This window comes from Electrophorus electricus, chromosome 13 (assembly GCF_013358815.1).
Source record: "Electrophorus electricus isolate fEleEle1 chromosome 13, fEleEle1.pri, whole genome shotgun sequence".
In the NCBI taxonomy this organism is placed as follows: Eukaryota; Metazoa; Chordata; class Actinopteri; order Gymnotiformes; family Gymnotidae; genus Electrophorus; species Electrophorus electricus.
The window spans coordinates 1621065-1641064 of NC_049547.1; the positions used below are offsets into that span (position 1 = coordinate 1621065).

The window sequence follows — 20000 nt, forward strand, 5'->3', positions numbered from 1 at the left end:
CTTAGCAAATACAACAATAACAATTACTATTGATGCTATATTCAGGCTAATCAGGAACTGACTATAGATTGTGTGTGTGTGTGTGTGTGTGTGTGTGTGTGTGTGTGTGTGTGTGTGTGGGTGTGTGTGTGAGCGCGTGTGCGTGCGCGCGCATGTGTGTGTGTGTGTGTGTGTGTGTGTGTGTGTGTGCGCGTGTGTGCGTGCGCGCGTGTGTGTGTGTAATCCTCTGGCACAGAGACAGTGCCAGATGAGAGGGGAGAGAAAGGCCATCTGCTTGCATTACTCCCCTCTGTGACCTCATAGACACACTCGCCCTGTAACACACACATACACAGTAACATTGTCTTTGCTATCCCAACACCGTAACACACCCTGTGTTGATGCTCTTATCAATGTCAGTCCTGCATCTCTTACAACACACCAGATAAATCAAGCACACCTGCCTCTTTCCTCCTTGACACTTCCTGCTTATATCCACAACCTGCTATGAGCAACAACTAATATTTAATATAAAAATAAAATACTGGATACCTGCACACTATCGGAATCCATTGATCACACTGTCCACTAGAAGTGACATTCAGTTTTCACTTACTGATCAATATTAATTTAGTAAGGAAGCCAGACAAGGGAAGGACACACACAGAGCAATGACGCCTGTTAACTTAATTCTAGTCAACTCAGTTCAGTCTAATTCATTCATCAGTTCAATTCGGATATCACCTCTAATAACAGACGTCAACAGCCACAATGTAGCGTTAAAGAAATACAAACAAACCAGGTGCAGTGGCGGAAAAGCTACACTCGGAGATAAACTCAGAGAAGACATCCGTTTTATACAAACACTAAGTCATAACCCCTCTCAATCCCACACCTCTCACTCACCAACACATGATTCAGACGAGAGACTGACGGGTCTCTGAAGAGATCTGTCCTCTGCTTAACCTCTGAGGTCACAGGGTCAGGCGGTCCAAAGATTCAATCATATGCTGATGTAATTTCCTGACACAGCTTCTTTTGGGGTTATTCAGTGGATTTACAGTGATGTGTACGTTTATTTTTTTGGTCCATGCAGGTGCTCCCATGTAAACTGCGTAATGTCCCAAAGTGAGCGGAACGGTGTAGGAGGCATTCAGCGTCCTACCACTCTACAATTCACTTTTGCACATGACTATCCTACTCACTAGCTCATGTCAGTAGCATCAGAGCAGCACATTCTCATATTTAAATTCAGATGAGGAGTGCTTTCTCATCTCTAACACACACAAACCACTCCGGGGAGAGGCAGGTAATCAGGTGATGAGGGGTAGTGCTCCGCAGAGCGGAGCGCAGGCTGGGCTGTCCTGGTTTAGCATTCATGTGCACCCCCACAGCTCCAGAGAGGAGCCGTGAGGTTCTCCTCTCAGCCTCTCTCAGCTCAGAGCACACAAACCTGAGTGAGGGCTAAGGAGGAAGGGGAGGACACACACACACACACACACACACACACACACACACACACACAGATTATCACCCATTTATGATAACAATGAATCTGGAACAAGCACAACAATTATCATCCACAGACACAACCTAATTCTGCCAAGGTTAGCAGTGAACTCATTAACACCCCTGCTGGGCTATGGTACACACACACAGACTCGAAGGTGGCCATTTTCTGTACGGCTGATGGTTTAGGAAAATGAATGATCTGTTGAAAATTAGCACCCTCATTTATTCAAACAAATACAGACTACACTCACACACACACACACACACACTTACATTTAGACTGAGACAGCTCACACACCCTGTTTCACCTTCATAAGTCCCCTAGCACACATCAGTGGCATTATATGCTACTCCGGTCTTAGGACACTGCAGGCTCATCCCTCCCTCCTGTACAGAAGGAAGGAAACTTGCCTTTGTTTTATCTACATTAACTGACTGGTTATTCATCAACTCTCAGAAGCCTGAACAAAAGACATTTTATTTCATTTTAGATAAAAAGTGGCAAGTTTCAATATAATTCTCTGTTGAGGCACAATGGAGCCACTACAATAGTGGAAATAAAATAAACCCTGACAAGGGTTAACAAAAACTAGCATGGAAAGAACAGAAAACAAAAACAAAATTTAAATTATTTATGCACAATTCAAAAGATGATAATAAACTGAGATAAACAACAAAAGCAAACTAATGAAGATATCAAAACTTCAGTAACACTTTACTATAACTTTATTACAAATGTTATTCATTAGAAACACTTTGTGGTGAACAGTAATATGTTACAGAGCCCATGTGTTCCTGTGCAATAGTCACTTCCTGACGACATGTACAGCCTTGGCTGCATGTTTATGGGTAGCAGTCCATTCTCAACCCTGCTGGGGGGGTCTTGGAGCTCGCTGAACCAGACTTCTGGAGGGCCAAACTAACCTCCCCTATTCTCAGGAGGTAGCAGGTTCTCAGGGGTTATTACGGGTGAAGTAATAATTGGATTGCTGTAGGATACAGTCTAGTTCAGCTTGTGGGGTGGTGGTAACTCAGTGAGTAAGGTACTTGACTAATAATCAGTAGGTTGCTGGTTCAAGTCCCACCACTGTCAAGCAGCCACTGTTGGGTCTATGAGCAAGACCCTCAATTACACAAGTTGTGTTCAGTTAGTCTCTTTGGATTAAAGTCTCAGTGAAATGGTGTAAATATTACATTTACATACAATCGATTTCTATATTTTAAAAATGTAACTCGAGCCGGTAAAGCTTTACTGAGCTGTGGGTGTGCGACCAGAAATGTGCCATGCTGTACTCATCACCCTCTGGAAGAAATGGGCTAAACACATTCCAAGACCCAAGAAGAGCCAGTACAAATAACTAATAGACTTGGCTCATACCAGTCCATACCAAACTCACCGACCTCTGTATGTCAGTACTGACGAGGGAGGAGAACGGAGACTTCCCCAAGACTGAGCCAGATCCGATACATGGGTCCTGTCTGCCACAGCTGCATTCTGTTCTGTGTATGACTATGTATGTGACAAATAAACTTTGATTTGATATTCAAATTAGCTAGCTGACCATCTGATTCTGGTAAACTAGATTACTGGAGTCCTCCATGGTCAAATTAGTTATCCAGAGACATAAAGGGACACCTAGTGGTAAACAGAGAGAATTCAAGCGAGTTAGGAAAATTAGAGCAAGCCAATTAGAAAAGACAACAATATCCCATCTTTAGAGAATCCTGTATGTACACACCACCGTGAGCCAGTCTGTGTTCGATCTCGAGACTGACTTCTTTTGTTGCTTACATTTACTCCTTGTATTGACGTTCATTTTGATATGAAATATCTGTCACTGTGTTTTATAAATAGGCTGATTGACTCTAGGCAGAAGTGGAGAGCAAGAGTGTGAAAGAGCCTCACTGCTGTGTTTGGTTGAAATTCCTACTCTGAAACTGGGTGACTGTTAAGAAAAGGGTTTTTTCTCAGAGGGTACAATTCAAGTTGTTTGCATAAAAGGCCTGGTGTTGGGAAAAGTGCACAGAAGCAAATGTGTTGACGATCCTGTCTTCAGAGAATCCATGGGCAGTTCAATAGTTTCAACTCCAGTAAATGCTTTATTTGGGTTTCACGTCATGGGTACAATTTGTTCCGTTTGCATAAAAGGTCTTGCGTTTGTGTTCATTGAATGTTTTTGTTGTATTACTTTGTTGTTGCATTATTGGGGTTGTAAAGTGTGACAGGCATCTTTTGGTTGTATGAGTAAACAAGTGAATAATTGAACCCTATGGACTATGGTGAGAGAAAACATAATTGTTATATTTTACGTACCATTATATGGCACCCAAGTTATGGGGAAAAAAACCTAATAAAATGAGTAATGGCAATAATATTCCAAAAGGAGAGAGAATTAAAAGTGTCCACAAGAGGTCATTCTACAGACGTCAGATATTAGTGCACATAACTGGCCAACTGTGAAGACATACGCTGCGTAATTTGAGAAAACTAATTACTCACTTATGCTTAGAAGGTCACGACTTAAAGATCAGACATTGCAAGGTGTGTGGGCCGTAGAGAACCCAGCCAGTATTTTTGGACACCTTACTACACAATGAGTAAGAAAGGAAGATGAGACCTATTTCATCCTGGATATCAGTACTGAACGTAGACAGTGATATAGTTGATGAAGACGGTAAACATAACTATCCTAGGTCTTCCTCGCTCATAGGTGAACTACAGATAACAAAAAAACTTGTTAGTTGGAAAAGGTACACTTTGAAGACCAGAAGTAAAAGAAAAACAATAAGAAAAAAAAGAAAATGATAACCTTTTTTATAAACTTATCTGGTAAACCTTAAGAAACTAGCAAACCGTACATAGGAAAAGGTAAAGGTAATGGAACCTTTCAAGCTAGATGTAACAGCTTCCAAGTCAAGAACAACTTCCACACCTCCATCTCATTAAGTGGGCATCTGTCCACTAATAATGGAAGAAGAGGTAGAAATGGAAGGTGACATAACATTCAGGTGAGAATGACCCACACTTGTCCAACAAGAGGTGGAGACGAGGGTCAAGTTACAGACGACCCTAAACCAAATCAACACCCAAAGGAAGGAGGGAGCAGCAGAAAAAACCCAGCTTTACTGAACCAATCAGCTTTACTGAACCAATTCAGCGGTACTGAACCAATCAGCTTTACTGACATGAAAAGAATAGCTAAGGACATGACAAAACTGGAAGCAGGTGAACAAGGCTGGCTAACCAAGTTTGAGACACGTGGCAGGAAAAAGACTTGATGAAGATGATTTTCTCAAGCATGAGGCTGACAGTAGTTCTTAATACAAACCTTGATAATGAGAAACCTTTTAATATGTACAAAAATGTGGAATACAATAAGGGAACATTACCCCTCTAACAAGTTTTCCTCAAGATTGGAGCACCACCAGCTCACTGATCTTCAAGAAATCCTGGACCCTATCATAGATTTTGAGAGTAAATGGAGACAAGAAATGGTTGAGCCATGGTACCACAGAAACACAGTGAAAGCATTGTTCCTAATGTCTGTAATAAAGACTCTACCGAAAACCATTCAAGAGAAACTGATCCATCTTGTGGACCTGAACAAAGATCCCTGACCTGCAATAAAAGAATAACTTGTCCATCATGTCAACAGGTACAGACAGAAGAAACAAGAAGAAAAAGATAAAGATTTTTCAATGTCAACCACGTTGTTAAACACAATTGGCTGAAGTAAATAAACAAGAAGGAAAATAAGAAATCAACCAACATGCAAGTAGTCATAATACCATAGATGCCAACTCCAGAGACACTTCAATGTGCCAAATGCCCAACAGGACTGCCCGAGCAACCAAGTCTAATGCCCCAAGTCAAGAACAGAGAGATGCAACATTTTTAACCCTGATGAACATATAAAAATATCCTGCAAAGATTCCCCACATGACATCCCCTCCATTTAGACTTAATTTAGATTAATTTAGATTTAAATTCTGAATTTGTGACCCAACTTATCCTGCAATCCCATTCCATAATGCAATAAAGTTTACTTTGTGGACAGCTCCTCATTACCTTATGGAAGGCAACCAGAGATACACAGTAGGGTGTATAGTAGTTGCTCCAGATTGACACACTAATGGCTTTGAAGTAGTGTCTGTACAACTATCTCAACCATCTACAGCACAAACCATACAAGCTGTTGCAGTTACTGCTGCCTGCAAATTGGCAAAAGATGACATTCTTGCACTATATACACTAACTCAAATTATGGCTACAATGTGTGCTGCTGCAGAGACTTCAAGAGGTTTGCCTGTGGTAGGTGATGAGAAATGGGTTCAAGATCTTAAAATCACAACCTCATCCTGCTAACCTGACCTGTCAATTCAAGGGTTAATTGACCTACAATAGTCAGACAACCCAGAAGAATAAGGTTACCAAGGAGAGTGGCATATGACAAACAAATAAGCCTGTTTCAAAGGGTAATGGCATGGAAACTAGCACCAGTGAAATGGTTGTGCAGAGCACACAGAGTGACTCCCTTCGTAAGGTGGAGAAGATGTATTGATACAATGTCAGTTTTCACCTTATTTGCAACTCACAATTGACAATTTCATTAATAACTGACACTGCAGGAAACATTGTACATAAGACATTTCAGCCCCTAATTGGACACATCCCAAGTTCCTTAGGCCCATTTGAGCACATTTATATGGGCTTTATGGACATGCCAGATGGGAAGAAAGGAAATAGATGCTGCCTAGTAGTAACAGACAAATTCTTTAGGTTGGTGGAGGTCCTTCCATCCAACCACAATTACACACAGTTGTTTAGCAAGGAAAGTAACCCCAAGATGTGGCATACCCAAGATGATTACCTGGATACTGGACTGAATTGGATAGCTGTATTACTCCTTAACCCAATGTGTGTAAGATGCTCAAGAAATCGTAGCACATTTGATGCCACATGAAATTGCTCACTGGAAGACCAATGCCAATTCCCTGAGCATCTTCAGAGAATCTAGGCCCATGGTTAAAACAACTATAGACTGAGTTGTGAAAATACTTGAAAGGACTAACTTCTATACATCAGGCCTCATATCACCAGGTGATGAAAACCAACTTAGCTGAAAAAAAATTTAAAAAACAGTAAAACCTGGCCAGCTGGCTCTATGTGAAGGTACATAAAAGAAATTAGACAGAACCTAGGGTCCATGGACTACACAAGGTAACCCTAGCAACAGCTACAGTGGTTACCGTTGCTGGACTGAACCCGTGGAGCCACATCTGCCTTTGTGGTTCAGCCCAAGATCCTGGCAGGACTGTGAATAAGGTAACTTCACTCTGTCCTTGATTCTTTTGTGCCTTTAGGAGTTAAGTGCTAGTAACCTCTCCTCTCACCAACGAACCACTCTACATGGATGAAAATGCTAACAACACACACAGGAAACATAACAAGAAACAAGTTTCGCACCAAACAATTGGGGTCGTAGACTGTGAGGACATTAGGTCAATGGCATGGAACAAGAACCATTTCAGGAGCAGCAGTCTAAGTACATGTGTTGCAATAAACTGAAACAAATCAACTCCTAGATGAAGAAAAGCTTAAAGGACATTTGATCCAGTGCAAAGGGGACAGTATCTGTCTACTTACTGAGCTAAAGAAATCATGGGTTTAGGAAGCATGTAAATTACAAAATTGGTACATTAACAAAAGGGTTATGATTCTTATTCAAGTAAGGTCTATGGTATTCAACTGAGAAAATCTTCTTTTTTTTCAAGTGTGAGAAAAAGATGACTTTTTCCCACTTCAATTGGGAAAATGAAGAGGCAGGTAATCAGGTAATTTTCACCCATATCTTGGGAATGACTGCACATGAAGCCTTAACCAATTGTACCAAACCTGTGAATAAGAATCATGGTGCTATCCTAGTTATTGAGCATACTGGTTATTGTCAATTATTGGAAATTATTCTGATCAAATGAAATGTGGAATAATAATCAGAAATATGATTTGAGAATTGAGCAATGCGTGTGTGTGAGTACAAGTGGGAACGGGCACCAAGAGTGTGCCAAGCTCATCCCATTAGCATCAGGAAGAGATGAGGTAAACACATTCCAAGATCCAAGAAGAGGCTAGTAAAACTGTCTAATAGATTTAGCTCACATCAGGCTGTACCAAACTCATAGAACTAAGAGACACCTTCAAGGTTAGTCAGCTGTAGCTGCATTCTTTTCATATTAGAGAGCTTATCAGCAGTCAAATTAGTTATCTGAAGGGATAGAGGGATACCTAGTGGCAAATAAAGAGAATTTATGTGAGACAGGAACATCAGAAAATATACTTAGTTAAGAAAATTAGAGCAAACCAATCAAAGAACACCAGGATGCCCCATTTAAAATTATGCACCACTGTCATCAAGTCTGTTTTCGATTTTGAGACAGACATCCTTTATTGCTTAGATTTATTCTTTGTAATTACGCTCATTTTGATTTTAGATATTTGGCATTTTGCTTATCTTCATGACTACGTGAGAGAAGGAAACGAAGCCTCCATGGCAGCTTGTACCGCCACAACATCTACAACCCTACCAGGTCAGTGCCACTACTGAGAAAATACCCCAAAGTACGTGCTCAGCTGTGGCCCTGAAAAGTATGGCATGTAAACGCAACAAAGCCAGAACAAAAAAACGGCAATTTATCTAAGGGGCTAAAGCAGATCCCAGATGTTCTGGGCTATTGCCATGATGCAGCCAGTATGGAAACAGCTCTGTAAGTTCTTTGTTTTTCACACACTCTCTCTTTCTCTGTGTGTTCGCTTTTATGATGATGCTCATAAATTTACAGTCAGCTATGCCTGGAAAGGACAAACATATCAAACACAACCACCCACGCAACCCATTTATGAAGCAAAGCTGAGAATCATCTCTTCCACGTTAAGAAGTCACTGCTCAGCAGGGCAGGGGGTCCACACCAGGCATAGAGAGGCAGATGTCCAGGGCCCCTCAAGCAAAGGGACATATACAAATGAGACTTGCGTGTTGATGGTAAAATAACGTTGTTCAATATAATGTTTGATTTTATGAGTGCTGAAGGAGAAAAAAAAAAAACATTATTCGAGGAAAGCAAAGAAACACAAAAAGAAAGTGTGTTAGTGCACTCGAAAGTAGCTGGCATTATTAATTCAGTCTGAAGGCGTGCCACACAAGTCCTGCAGACTGTACACTATAGCGGCCCAATACCAGCTGGTTCTTGCAGCTCCCACATGGCTTTTCATTCACTTGCAGTGAGGTTTTGTTTTCCTTTTTCAAACTTGCCAATATTAATTTACAGCACAACTAATTCAAATATGACAGTTAATCAAACATTTCAGCATTATTTCCAAATTTCAATCTAAATCTGAAGTCAGCAGGTGTGGACATGAAGTTTCATTTGAGGCTCTGGCAACTCCAGGTGAGCTACCTTATGAGATCTAACTATTTCACTTAACAAAACACAAAAAACACCACCATTGCTTTCCAGGGCTCTACCTATTCACTTAAAACAGCTTCCCCAAAGAACGACACATCACTAGTACGGAGAGCGCCGACAGTCCTGCTATGGAGCAGGACGGAGCAAGGAAGTGGGCACGGAAACCATAGGATACCCAAGGTAAATACGTGGGGGGCGGAGGGGGCGTGTGAGGCACTAGCCACCTTAACGAACATTGCTGTTACAGGCCGTAGCAGGAGCAGAGATTAGCAGCCTTAGCTAGCATAGCCTCCACTGAGGAGCTGCAGAGAGCTGTGCTATGCGACACGACAGGCATCGAATGCATCAATTTCATTTTCTACAGAATTATTGATTTTGACAGTCATACACAGATTAGGGCATTTACTGAGAATGTCTGATTCTGTATGTGTCATCTGTGATGCAGTTTAGCTGTATTTTTGAGTCTTTTACTAACTGTCCCTAAAAGGCGTACAGATGCTTGGTGCTCGCTGCGGCAATGTCTGTTCAAGCATCTATCGTAGCAGTTCTCAGAACTGTGTGTGCGTGTTTGCATGCATGTGCATGTGTGTTTTGCCTGTAAAGTCAGACCCGCCACCGGCTAGCCTACAGAGAAAGCATACCAGCTGTCATTCACACCAGCACGCGATTAACCTCCTAAACCCTGCGATCTGAAGTAACACAGAAAACAGCTACAGGGACATTCGGCAAAATTATAGAAGCACTTAATATAAACCTTAAGTGTAAATCTGTCAAACGTAATATAAAACAATCAGAAATGAGCATTTATGATATATAGAAGGACCACTTGAATTCCTTCAGTTACTCTTGATTCCTCCTAAGGAACAATCACAGAGCAGACTTAGTCACCCTTACGAGGTTCACACAACAGAGCAGGCGAGTCGCGCCCACCCTTCAACAACACAGCCGTCTAGGTCAAACTCTACACAGCCTAACAGCGGTTATTCATTATACAAACAGCCGCTATCGCATGCAGACCCGTTCATGCTATTCACACCTTGGGAAAATTTTAGGAATTTCTGAAATGGCCATTACCTAAAGAACAGTCTTGCTCTCGCAATTTGGAAAACATGACATTGCAACAGCTATGATTTTATTACAGATTAAACACTTTCAGCAATGTTCTCAATATTCACAAGACATTTTTAATGTTCTATAATGACTAGATATATATAAAAGACCTGATTAAATGAAGAACATTAGCAAATTAATAATTTCATCTGATTCTTTTTCATGTAAAAACAAGATTAGCTGTTTATTTGCTTAGATCAAACTTACACATAACTTACAGCAGATAACTGTAACTTAAACGACCACGGCGATACCTTTTCCTCAAGTTTAGTGAACCTACAGGCCATAAATGTGCACGTTAGTGAGTTACGCCCCTGGCATCTGCCCAGGATCCTAGCTCATGGTTCGGACTTCTTCCTACTTTAACACTCGTGAGTCAGCTCACGAAGGGGCTTTGCTAATTACTCGATGAATAAACTCCGATGTGTTAAAGCAAAAACCTGTAGAAGTGTACAGGACGCAGTTCCCGGTCTCGAGGCTGACTGGGTTACAGTCTGGGGTGAAATTCCATCTGTGCCAGCATTCCCATACTATTAAAAAGGAAATGCTCTCCTCAAACTCCCCACGAGCTGATCCGATTCCCAGCCGTGGATCAGAGACGATACTTCTGTTCTTATGGTACATTTGCATTGCAGCAAAACAAGCCGTATTTGCACCACCTCTCACCCATTCTGTGAAGACAAGGGGCGGTTGTGCATGGAGTATTGTGGGAGTGAGTGTGTTGCGACCCAAGCAAAGAGAGGGTTGAAAAGTTGAGCTTTTTCTCAATTTTATGTAAATAAGAAGCAAGTTTCGCTGGACAACATTCAGTCAGTACTGCGTGGTATATTTCACCGCATCAAGCCACAGACCGAACTGGGTGTTGTGACACGATGCCAGATTAATAGCGCTGTGTCAGGTTTTCCTGTAGTTTTCGATACGACTCTGTAGGAAAACAGAGACGCATAAAAATAAATGAAGCACTGAAGAAGGTGTCTGAAAAAGTTTGTGGTCCTGGACTGAAATTTTAGTTTTTTGAGACAAACGTGCAGATCACACAGCAGGAGGCAAAACGTGAGTTTGGCTTCACACCGACGTAAATGTACCATTAGGGAAATGCATCAGGAGACCTCAGAATAATTACTGATCAACTAGAACAAAGGAGAAGGGCTAAGTAAAACATGACCCACACACACAAACACACACACAGAAAGGCCACTGATCCTCTTGTTAGACCCCTCCCCCAAGACGTTCTAACGTTACGGCCCCTCCCCCCTCCAGCCTGTCTTTTGTGGTTTAGAATTATTATGTGTGTGTGTGTGTGTGTGTGTGTGTGTGTGTGTGTGTGTGTGTGTGTGTGTGTCAGAGGCAAAAAGAAAGACTGTGAAAGTGTGTATGTTTTGTCTCTGTGAGCCCACAAGCGGCTGTCACCATAAAATTCACTCCTCCCATTAATCCCTTCATTGTATTAAACCTCATTCATCACAACCCCCTCTGTGTGTGTGTTTTCACTTTCTTCATGGAAACTCTGCCTTTGTGTACAACCCATGGGTACCCACCAGGCACAAACCTCACAAAGCACTCAGCCCCTACAACCTACACCCGCCATAACACACACACAGACAGACACGCAATATCACTTTAACTGATGTTATTTGGCCTCTTATTGCCCATGCTGCATCAGTGAGTCATTACACTAAAATATTTCAGTATAATGATAAAAGTATAATATAATGATAAATTCTAACTGGGAGTGAATTTTATCAACAGGAGAAATCTACTGATTAGAAATGAGAAATTTCATAATTCACATTTTTGCCTTTTCAGCCAAACTGCTGTGTTAAGAGATCAACATAACTCGTCACTCATTAAATCACATTAAGGACAGAATCCCATATTTTGAGGAACCCATGTAACAATGTATGTTTGTGATGTGGTATGTTTCATTTTTGTTTGTTTGTTTCATTTACGTGTTTGTATGTTTCATTTTGTTTGTTTGTTATGAAAACAAGACTGAATGACTGACCTATTTATGTGGCGCCGAGTCAGTGTTAGACTCTCTAGCTATTCTCAAAATTATGTGTAAAAATTCACTAAAAAACTGAAAGGCTGCCTTATCAAATAAATTAAATTAAATACGGATGACAAAGACTAAATATCTACTTCATTAGTGGCCTTTGTAATAATATAGCAGCACTTTAAAAAATCTTTTTTTATGCTGTAAACATTCTAAACAATATCAAACACATACGCATTACATGGCAGTTTTTATTATTCAAGTTATTTGTCACATTATCCCAAAAACAATTCAATTGTTTTGGTCAAAATAGTGCAAACCAACCTTTATCCATAATAAAGGGATCACCAGTGTGCTTAAATACACTGCCATACATGTCAGATGAAATGTCTCATAGTATAATAATTTAATCCACACTGTGTGTCTGCAAGGCTGTGGTGAATAAATTAGACCTAACTGTCTGTAGTAGATGCGCTGGTTAACTTACAGTCTAGCTGTTGGGAGTCAGAGTGCAGCACAGTTTTGATCCGAGTCTGGAGAGTAACTGACGAGTTGAGTAAGGTTTGTCTGAGCAGACCAACAATGCAAGGTCTTTAAATGCTGTTTACTGCTGGGCGCCGACATTCTAGCTGGTGACCAGCTTTACAACATTATAAAAGTGTGAGACCATACAACGGCATACAATGCCAGAATGTCGTACAATGCCAGATTTCTTACTGCTGGTGTACACCTAAACAATTCCAGAAAATCTTCTGAGACGTCATTCCATGACTGAAAAGGGAAAAGATTGGCACAGAGTACTGTTAATGAGGATGTGAAACACTGAGAACACTTCCAGGTCAAAAGGTCAATCACAAGACAAGCCTGAACCTGAAAGTAGGACATGGATGGTGCTCAAGATATGACAGCCCACATCAAATTCATCTCGGTGGTACAGCTAGTGTTGCTGGTTAGCACTGTACAATTAGCATCAAAAATAGCTTAATGTACTCATTCCACCTTGTATTCTAATATTTTAGATTCAGAAATATTTAAATGAAATTGAAATGGAAACAATTCTAAATTAAAGCAATTTATTTAATGTCTTTCTTGTGCTAGATTAAAGTGCCTAAAGTTGCTGTAAGGCATTGTTTTTTGGGACAATTGCTAAATTGTTTTTGCATCTTTACAGCCAACACAAATTGTTGGGCTGAGAATAAAGGTCTAAGGCTAAACTAGCCAATCAGGATGCCTCTATACAAGGGGGCGGTCCTACCTGCCTGTCACTTAATTTGGTACACACATGCAACAAGCCAAGTGGCCTGGCCAAACGCTCAGTGTGTATGTCTTAGCAGGGAAGGGCGTTAGAGGATGGTGTGGTTGAACGGTGTGGGACCGAAGGAAGTTCAGGGTCTCCTTGGATACCAAAGTCTGTCATACGTCTGCAAGGACTGTAATGTCAGTTACAGCACGTTTAAACAAAAACACCACCTTCATCGATCGTAAGATAAATCTTCATGTAAACACACCGCAGCTCGAGGTTACAGGTTTCATTCAAATACATTTGGGATGTAACATTAGTGAAATTCTGGACCACTACCCTAAACAGATATTTCCTCATGTCTCTGTTCGTCAAGACCAGATCCATGTGCTTAGCCATGAACAGTAGTATTAGGTCCAGGAGATTTAGTAGCATGGATATGAAGAATGCTCCATCCTCCCTGCAGTTCTCCAACGGAGCCTCAGGAACAAAGTTTCCTCTTACTGGCACACATCAGTCCAATCCTGCATCATGGTAGTATGAGCTGACGCCACTGTGGTACTGATGTTATAATGCGGTGTTACTCGGACTTCAGCATTTCCGATGCCACACCCACTAACAGCTTACATTCACATACTATACATTTACACTACATTAACAGCATTTGGCTGACACATTATCCAAAGCGACTCACATTTATGACTGAACACAACCTGAGCAACTGAGGGTTAAGGGTCTTGCTAAGGGGCTCCAACAGTACCTTTGACCACTGAGCTACCACCACTACACAGTGCCATAAACTGTCAGTGTTGTGCAGTGGCATGTTCACTTACCATAAGAAAGACATCGGTTATGCCTATGAGAGATGGTGTGGACCATGACATGTAGGAAATGACATGATTGACAGGAAGCTCATCTTATGGATAAAGGGCTTCCCAGTACTGTGATGGAGCTGTCTTAGAAGACTAGGACTGGGCCCACAGAACCAGGATCCAGAGTTGACCCAAACCTTTGACAGCCAGACCACGGCTCCTGCATGTGCGTGCTCAGTAGTCCAACACCGGATGAACACAAAAAAGTAGTAGATCTAAGGTCAATATCAGTTCAGCTGGTGCCGTTGTCCTGTGGACAGGGTTGGCACCCTGGCAGAAACACACACACACACACACACACCTAGCTAACCTCCAAGTGACCTTGGTCCAGTCAATCAGCCACGTGTTACAATCATTCACGCATAAGCTCTGGCACCACTTTTGTATTTAAAATGAATCAAAACAGTGAGTTCATGCCAAAAAACCAAACAACAAATAATATCTCAATCAAACAAAATGGCAAAATACTGTCTGTAGTGTAAAAGTCACCAGCTCAGTATCATGTAATCCACATCACAATATAGTCTACAGACTAGTCCAGTCTACAGCAGCACTATTCAGTCTACAGACTAGTCCAGTCTACAGCAGCACTATTCAGTCTACAGACTAGTCCAGTCTACAGCAGCACTATTCAGTCTACAGACTAGTCCAGTCTACAGCAGCACTATTCAGTCTATAGACTAGTCCAGTCTACAGCAGCACTGTCCAGTCTACAGCAGCACTATTCAGTCTACAGCAGCACTGTCTGAGTTCAGGGATGAAATCTCTTTTCCTCGGAGCTCAGATCTGCAGCCAACACTGGAACAAAGTATTGTAATGACAGATGTAGAACACTTGATATTGTAGTTTAATTAAGAACAAATTACACGCTAAGATTACAGAGTAATTTATACCCCAACAAACTCGATTTCAACAGCTCAGATTTGCCACACAATACTGGCACAATAGTAGAATTCACCTCCAGAGTTAAACAGTAATAGAATACACTGTAACAGCGTTACATAAAGGTAACGGAATTACATAAAGGTAACGGAATTCTTAACAAGGATCACTTTTTCTTTTTTCTTTATTTTTGTCCCTTTTAATGGTTATAACTGTTTATTTTCAGGTTTAATATGTGCTCACTGTGTGTTGAGCTCTTAGGTGTGTTTCTTTTTCGTGTGACATGTAACTGGAAACAGACATGCATCTGTAAGTCTTGCTGAGGGGATTCGTGCATTTCTTTGCTTTCATTAATGCAGTTTGAGTGCTAATAGCTTTGTGGACATGATTTTTATAAAGTTCTTGATAGTATAGATCTTCCATCCATTTTTGAATCATTGAATATATTTGGCTTTGGTCCAAAATTTGTTAATGCCATCCAGACTTTGTATCGATCCAACTACAACATGGTTCATCACAGAGATTTTATATAGACAGAGGTATTCAACAATGTTGCCCAATTTTACCAGTTGTCTTTCTTTTGTTGATACAGATTCTAGCCTCACATCTTAGAAGTAGTTCTATAGAAGGTATATCTGTTGGTGAACATATTGTTTTGATAAGCAAGTTAAAATAAGCAACAAACTTCATATGCTGTAAATCCCATGAGGATTTATTTTCCTGACACGTCTGGTTTATACTTTAATATTCAAAAATGTGAATTATTACCTGTTAGATCTGTCACCTATTTAGACATTTGCACTATTCCAGTCAAAGCTGAAGTTAAATACTTTGGTATCACAATATGTAAAGACCCGAAACATTGGTTTTGAATTCCTTTTTCACAACAAACAACTAAAAAACATTTAATTAATGACTACCACATGAGAATCCAGCATCTGGTAGGATTTTAATTTCAGAAGCAGAATCGCATGCTTTAGATGTAAAAAACAAGACATATCACTAGTTAATTTCATATGGAGAAACCAAAGTCATTTGATAAATGACGTTATGATAGCTAATCAGACTGCAAGTGGAAGTTACTGTACCTCATTTAATAATTCATTTAAAAAGCCATTGTGTATCTGGAACATCATATATCAAATTTAACATTATATATATATATCAAATTATTAACATTATATATGGACTGTAACAGTATATATCAACCTACTTTTTAAAAATTTGTTCTCATCTGTGGTGTAAAAGAACATTTCACCTCTGATGTATGCTTTCAGGTTTTCTCAGAGAGTAGACACAGATGTTTGGGGTTCTGTTTTTGCTTATAGAAATCAATTTGTCAATTTGATTAAAAAAAATACTTAGCAATGGGACATTTGGCTGTCGTACGTTATCAGTCTGAAAAACTATTGATGCAGGAACATGAAAACATGGTATGAAGAAACCTGTCACCTACAAGGAAGTACTGTATGTGTGTAAAAGTGTGAGAAACTGGGGAGAACAACATACTTTTCCAGATGGATTAAAAAGTTCTCCTAGGGTCTGAGACTGCAAATTCCGACATAAAGGTCTGGACAAGCCTGACCAAAGTAGATGAGCTAGCAGGTTTATTGTGGGTCTGATTGTGGGTCTGATTGTGGGTCTAATCAACAGTTAACGTTCCTGCCTACGATCCTCATATGGGAGGACATATTAGAGGTGTGGAGGAAACCGATCTGAAAAAAAAAAACACCGCTGTCCCAGATAGGAGTATGACTCTTAACAAATACATTTGTATTGGACAGTCTAAGAACTAACAATTGCATATGTACCACTGGGAACGGCAAGTTAGCACATGTAAAGCATACGGATGTATGGACTAAAATAGGCATCAAAGACTTGAGAGCTGTGATACCTTGTGATGGTTTTATTGGTAACAATCTGAGCTTTCCACTGATACAGGTGGTGGAGCTCCTTACTGTTTTAACTGGGCTCTTTAAGAGAGATCCCCTCTCCTAGATAAGGCATGTCTGCAGGGAGGGAGCACACATTTAAGACACCCCACATGCTAAGCTAACCCTAATCTTTCAATTAACTGATAAATAATAGTTTGAAAATAAATGACAGGAGACAAAGAACACAAAACATATAAAAAACAATGTAAAAATAATGGGAGAGAAACCGCTTCTCGCAAAACCTCCCCTGCCAAGGCATCTCCCAACTGAGATGCCAGCAAAACTGGAAATACAAAAAATGTTTCACACAAAGCATGATGCCTCTTTCTTTTTGCTACATGAGATTTGTAAGTCAGAGTAAACCAGTCAGAGGAAACCAGTCAGAGGAAACCAGTCAGAGTAAACAAGTACCTTGGGCCTAAGCAGAGCCAGAAGGAAGCTAAAATCAATCATGAGATTTCAGGTAAATAAAATGATTGACGTGGTAAAACTCTGACCGAACTGTGCAAACAGCTACGTGATGGTGCCAAAGGTAGATTCGGTCAGAATAACATGAAAATGTCACAAATAATTGGACCCCCAGTAGAGTCTGTGGAAAGCCAGCATCAGGTAAAATTACTTTAGTTGTAAAGCTACAACCGAACTGTGCAAATAGCCAAATATTAACATTCAAATGCAGCTTGGATCAAAACAGACAATAACGGCGATACAGATCACAAGGAACAATGTGAACGAAATAAGGCAAATGTGCACATACAAGTGCGCATGCATTATAGTGGGGAATCAACTCAAAAAGATGGACTGGAAGTGGAAAAAAGGACATATAAACCACTCAGGTATTAGAGAACCCAGCAACGTCACCTTTACTAGCTAATCCACCGTGCTTCCCACGCAACACGACACAACAGCAGGAGCCGTGCGTGAACCACTTGGTAGAGTGAGCCTCAAACAGAAGGAGTGTGTGGTGCACGTAGCTGCCTCCTCTGCCCTGTAGAGGAGAGAAGATGACTCTCCCAAACCTCAGCATGGCGGTATAGTGAATGGAAGAGCTTATGAAGCTACTCCCGCAAGATTCATGATGTTCTTCCGCTTCCTGCTTTCCACATTTCACACCTGTTATCCAGGTAGTGGGAGTCCGTATGTAATATAACCTGGATATTGCCAGAGAAAGACACAAACAGAGCCACTTATCATATAGACAAATGAGAGCATCTGTAGTCGAAAAACCTTCATCAGTTGAGAGAATTTGATGAATCTGTACATTGTCGAAGGTTTTCTGGTGAAACTCTCATGTTGTTTAGCTAGTTCATGTATAACAGAACTGTTACACCCTTAACTTCGTCTTCCAGTGTGCAGCAATAAAATGTCTGAATGTGTAGAACACGCAGCGCTGCGCTACAACTCCTACAACTCCTTCATGTCTGGGATAGTATCTGTCATTATAAACTTAAAGTTCCCAAATTTCATCTGAATCGTTTAAAGATCTTGTTAGACAACTGATTGAACAGAAATTTATAGAATTCTGCAAGATTAGATGTCTAAATTTGGTCACTAACTTTGGGAAACGTGTCCTACATCACTGGCTTACACCCCCCCCGTTAAGATATGCCACCTTCTGCAGCCGTTGTTGGGATTACGTTATGGATACATTTTCAAATCAGTAATCTTTAATGGAATACATTTTGAAAGTAACCCTCCCAACCGTCCTCAATGCTAGAGTAATACCAGCTCAGTAGTTTAGTGCAATATTAACTCCTGATTGATTCCAGCTTGGTCTGATGCTGGGCTAACTTCAGTGCTAATGTAAACTGCAGGGCAACACTTTTTAATCTGCAGGAAAAAAGGTGTAGATGTGCTGGGATTCTTGCAGTGTGAGTTGCTGGATGGATGTGACAGTGTGAACACAGCCTGCATCCTTTAATGTCAACACTGATATATGTGATGGTGTGTGAGTGTGTGTATGTGTGTGTGAGTGTGTGTGTGAGTGTGAGTGTGTGTGTGTGTGTGTGTGTGTGTGTGTGTGTGTGTGAGTGTGTGTGAGTGTGTGTGTATGTGTGTGTGATTGTGTGTGTGTGTGTGTGAGTGTGTGTGTGAGTGTGAGTGTGTGTGTGTGTGTGTGAGTGTGTGTGTGTGTGTGTGTGTGTGTGATTGTGTGTGTGTGTGAGTGTGTGTGTGAGTGTGTGTGTGAGTGTGTGTGTGTGTGTGTGTGTGTGTGTGATTGTGTGTGTGTGTGTGAGTGTGTGTGTGTGTGTGTGTGTGTGTGTGTGTGTGTGTGTGTGTGTGTGTGTGTGTGTGTGATTGTGTGTGTGTGTGAGTGTGTGTGTGTGTGTGTGTGTGTGTGTGTGTGTGTGTGTGTGTGTGTGTGTGTGTGTGAGTGTGTGTGTGTGTGGTTGTAAGGGGTGTCCCTGTCCCACTTTGCCAATGCTAATACCTTCTCTATGCACAAGTGCAGAATACATTAACCTCCATCTTAACATCTGTCCTTCTCTTACTTTCTCTCCGTGTCTCTCCCTCTTTCCCTGCTTTCTCTCGGAGAGCTGAATGGGATGTCAATACTTCCCTGCTCACTGCTGCCTAGTTTTCACGTTTCTCATTCCTTCTCACTGCTCTAAACTGCACACCTTATCCTTCTCAGCTCTAGCACACTATCAGAGCGTTCCGATCATTGCATATAAAACAGCTGAAAACACGCACACACACTCTCACACAGACACAGACACACGCATGTGCACATACAATCTGGCACTATGCAGTATATGAAATCCTAGAGTGAGCATGACAGTCTGGTTCTGAAGGGGGGGCTCAATATGAAGACAGCCATGTTTGCCAGTGATTCCAGCTGTGAAGACAGAACCGCTCCTCATTACAAAACATATCATCCTTTTCCGAGAGTGTATTCCAAAATTTTTATCTTCAGGTTAATTTGCCTCGTTCACTTCTGCACCTCTGTGTCCCTGCAGGCGTTATAGTGAGTGTGTGTGTTTGTGTGTGTGCGTGTGTGTGTGTGCCTG

At 41.0% G+C, this 20000-nt stretch overlaps 1 protein-coding gene across 2 annotated transcripts in view; it reads right to left on the reverse strand.

The window, feature by feature from the left end:
- Positions 1-20000, reverse strand: part of ank3a (ankyrin 3a) — a 99667-nt gene that overhangs the window by 78545 nt on the left and 1122 nt on the right. The gene's annotated exons all lie outside the window — the stretch shown is intronic.